The sequence below is a fragment of the Triticum dicoccoides genome, chromosome 2B (genome assembly GCF_002162155.2).
Source record: "Triticum dicoccoides isolate Atlit2015 ecotype Zavitan chromosome 2B, WEW_v2.0, whole genome shotgun sequence".
Lineage (NCBI taxonomy): Eukaryota > Viridiplantae > Streptophyta > Magnoliopsida > Poales > Poaceae > Triticum > Triticum dicoccoides.
Window position 1 is genome coordinate 246,043,063 of NC_041383.1, and position 4,674 is coordinate 246,047,736.

The window sequence follows — 4,674 nt, forward strand, 5'->3', positions numbered from 1 at the left end:
AAACACCATTTGTGCTCTGAGAAAAAAAATCCATTTATCAGTAGCACTATTTGTCTACTACATGCTTCATAAAAGTGTTTTATTTGTTTATAAAATGTATATGATTGCAGTCCTTTGATAACCTGATACAACATGTAAGTACCATCGACCACTGACATGAAAAGGAAAGTAAAATACTTCCGTTCCTTTGGAAATGACCTCAGGCTCAACCCACACATGTCATTAGTTGAGCTCATTGAGACTGAATTTCCTGACTGGCCAATTACATTATCTCCACACTTCTGCTTCTATTCTTTCAACATGGAATGTTTACATGTGGCACACACTGTTGGCGCTTTTCAAATAAACTAGCAATAGACCGCCTTTTCCTCATGGACCTATTGCGCCAAATGGCAGAGACCCGCTGAATCCATGTTCACAATGAAAAGAGAATCATGGTTTAGTTGGTTTGTAATTGGCAAACATATAAGGTAACAAATTTAATGCCCTTATGTTGAACATATGTGTATTTTTGAGTAATCTCCCATTGCGCAAAATGACAGAGACCCACTAAACACCATTTGTGCTCTGAGATAAAAATCCATTTATCAGTAGCACTATTTGTCTACTACATGCTTCATAAAAGTGTTTTATTTGTTTATAAAATGTATATGATTGCAGTCCTTTGATAACCTAATACAACATGTAAGTACCATCGACCACTGACATGAAAAGGAAAGTAAAATACTTCCATTACTTTGGAAATGACTTCAGGCTCAACCAACACATGTCATTAGTTGAGCTCATTGAGACTGAATTTCCTGACTGACCAATTACATTATCTCCACACTTCTGCTTCTATTCTTTCAACATGGACTATTTACATGTGGCACACACTATTGGCGCTTTTCAAATAAGCTAGCAATTGACCGCCTTTTCCTCATGGACCCGTTGCACCAAATGGCAGAGACCCGCTGAATCCATGTTCACATTGAAAAGAGAATCATGGTTTAGTTGGTTTGTTGTTGGCAAACATATAAGGTAACAAATTTAATGCCCTTTAATAATTTAAAAAACATGGCTTGTTGTCTACAAAGAGATGTACACATCGTGTATGTTCAAAAACATGGCTCTTTGAACATATTACATGACTCGGCATCTTCTTGTAGGAAAGAAAAAAGCAAAGAGAGAAGCATCGAGGAATCAGTATAACAATTTAGAAATACAATTCCATCGAAATCTTGCAAAATCATAACAAAATTTTTAGGAGTTATGAACAATTAGAAATACATTATACTGAAGGTTGAGTAAAATATGTCTTTTGGATTGAGCAAATATATAGCTGCAGAAATTTTGCAAATTAACACATAACAAGAATCCACAGCTCTCTAGACTCCTTTTCCCTGCTAAATATGCACGCTTTCCATGTAATTTTTTTCAATATATTTGTTCTATAAACAAATGCTTGCTTTCTTTCCTTTTTTTGAAGCAGGTCGCATGCCATCAACAGCGCAACACCGAACAACCAGAGCCCAGTCACAACAATCATGCACGAGCAGCAAGCCAGCAAAAAAACACAACAGGTGCCCAGACACATACACATAACTAAGCCAATAGTAACCAAACACACAACAAGAACTTGTAGCTAGCAAGCGAGCGCTACGACCAAGTATGTATGATGCTACCACCAAGCCAGCCACAACAATCATGCACGCAACAGCAAGCCAGTAAAAAAATACAATGGGTGCCCGGACACACACAACACTAAGTCAGCAAGCACACACACAGCAAGAACCTGTAGCAATCAAGCAGGGAGGATAGGAGGACAGCTGGGACCAGAACAAAATTACCTTGCTAGCGACGGGATGCCTAGGCGGAAGCGACTGGAGGCGGCGGCAGCGGCGAGTCCAGGCAGCAGCTACACGAGCATGAGACATGCATTTCATTAGTTGGTAATGGAAGCATCCATCATATTCATACATACCTTCGTTTCTTTATGAGCACTCCACTTCTCTGCCTCACCCTGTTGACCTCCACCTCAATAACCTGGTCAATCAACAACACATGATCCATGGGGTGATGATAAACCTTATATAAATATATATATCTGAAAATGGACGGGAGGCAGTGCGGAGTATTAGATCTCTGAACTCTGACGGGCTGATGAGCCAATGGAAGAAGGGGATGGTGAGGGCAGCATTGAACACGTAGGCCCAGCGCCGGAAGGGAGTTATCACCTCAGCTCACCTAGGAAGCAACAACTTCCATTTCCAAAAGAAAAATGATCAGGAAACGTAAGCCGCTATTGGTTAGATACCTGCAAATGATTAATTGTTAAAGACTACTTTGGGAATAATCACTCTGAGCAATAAACGGTAATAAACAGAGAACAAAAAGGAACAAAACAAAGCCAGGTTTTTTCACCTAAAAGGAATTGTCAAATGCAGCGATAGCATGTTTGCATTTTTTTCCAAATTGCACATGAGCTTTGACTGTAGGGAAGAGATAAAACTTCCCACAAACAAACATCCAGTTATGATAACCGTGATCTCAGGAAGAGTAGAAAGATGCATCTTATACTCTAGAGTTCAGATATATCAAAAATTCATTCCATCTGACCTCTTTGGAGTTAAACTAAACAGTTGTTCTTATCCTGTAACATGCTACTACTTAGTTGCACCCCTCTTACTCCTGACACTACAAACTCCAGTTTATGTGGCGTACTTTATGCATATACAAACGATGTATAAAGCCTGAACATGGCAAAAAAATGCAAGGGATTACCTGAATATATGATACTGTAGTACACCTAATTTTCTAACTGAAATTAAACCTACCACTTCCTGTTCTCAGATTTTAGTTCATTTATAAACTCTGCATTCTACTCATACAAGCATACCACATCTAATATTCTGCTATAACCCATATTATTGTTACCTTACTAAATTCATAATTATTATCAGTTTATAATGGAAATAAAGTACCCTAATGCATCCCCTATTAAATGGCGTTACGAACCGCAATGTATGTGTGTATTGATATGCTTACACACATGTTATGAAGCATGGAACCTGGCAAGATAAATGCAAAGGATGCCCAACAGAACTCTTGCTCCATGGCCTTACTTATATTGTGGTTGCAGACTTGAGTCCCACTTTCCTGAACCTTTTGTACATGCTGTTAAAAAAAGCTCTTGATTCCCTTATAAACCCCCTCCTATGAACCATGAATACCCAACCCATATAACAAGCAAATAAGATTGAATCACCCATACAGTAATCGAGTGAAAAGCTTAGTCGACGGGGAAACACAACAAATTTTAGTTGTCACATGGAACAGGTGCACAGTCCATACAACAATCACATTTAATATATATTTTTACTTGTACTCACAAGAGCATGTTCTCAACAAAAAGTACCAACAACTGTACATCATCAAGTAAAAATATAGAGCATTGTACATTGAATGCAAATACCAGAATAGAAAGGCAAGGAATTTGCAACCCCCCAAAAAAAGAGGATAGCACAATGGCTAGTTAGAACAGAGCTGGTGTTATCTCAAAATGTGTTCCCAAGCAGCAAAATAGCAATCTCATATTGTCATAAGGAGTCGCTGCAAACAAATAAGGAGTCACGCATGCCCATCTCTAAGCAAAATAGTCTGCATAACATGAAATCCATAATGAAAAATCAGCAAAACTACTTTGGAAAGTCCATCGATAGCTAGAGAACATGGTCCAACACAAACCATATCACCAAAATGCAAGCGCAAACTTGATTGGATTCGCAAGAGGGATAAAATTCACCTTGGTCTTCTTCAACACTTCAGCTAAAATTGTTCTTCATCTCTTCTTTCACAGATCTGCACACATCATGTGTAGAAAACCCACATATTAGGGAACTAAAATGTGAATGAGCTATGTATATTTGCTAACTAATAATTTTATTTCTTCTCAGTATTTCTAATTTGGAACAAGAACAATAATTTACAGTGTGTGCATGAATGTTAATACACCCAACAAGAAATCTCAGAAGGACAAATAAGAATCTGGATGCCTGGTAAAATCAAAGTTGAAATAAAAGTTACCTTCCATTCCATCGGTGATCTGCTCTCTCTCTCTCCCTCCCTCCCTCCCTCCCTCACACACACACAAACATGCATCAGACAAGACGTACAAAGGGATAGAAGAGTACCTATGTTTTCTTGGTCCTCCCTGCCTGGCTGCTTCAAACTGTGGACGGATTGGAAGATGGCGCACCTGTTCCTCACCATGAAGCACCTCGGACAACCCATGGTGCCCAACCTTGACCACTACTCCCATGCTCGAGTTGCCTTCCATTAGGAAGAGGACATGCGTGTGTGCTCGTCCGCCAGCACTGCTTGCGAAGGCGAAGGCGTCCTTCCCCTCTTCCCCTCTTGACACCCTCCATCCGTGGTCATCGTCGAGCACGAGGCTGTGGGTTGAGCTGGCCGCCGACGACAGAGAAGAGGGAGAGCCGCCGTCCGCCGCACCATGAGGAAGAGGCAGAGTCCATCCTCCCGTACAACACGCCCGAGCCTCAGCCTCATCGCAGCTACCGATCCAGGAGTGGATCGAGCCGCCGCCAACCTCCAGGTCGGGTCTAGGTCAGGCCCGTCCTCTCCGGCGCCGGCCAATGACCCTCTCTCCTGTCAGCCGCCGCACCTCCCTTTCCT

The 4,674-nt window shown here is 41.0% G+C and overlaps 1 long non-coding RNA gene across 1 annotated transcript; it reads right to left on the reverse strand.

Annotated features, from left to right (window-relative positions):
- Window positions 1–707: 707 nt before the first annotated feature.
- LOC119363330 lies at window positions 708–4,408 on the reverse strand. Its single transcript, XR_005173905.1, has 5 exons — window positions 4,173–4,408; window positions 3,785–3,840; window positions 1,964–3,195; window positions 1,830–1,897; window positions 708–953 (listed from the first exon to the last, which is right to left on the reverse strand). It is a non-coding gene; the product is annotated as an uncharacterized LOC119363330 (long non-coding RNA).
- Window positions 4,409–4,674: the final 266 nt, after the last annotated feature.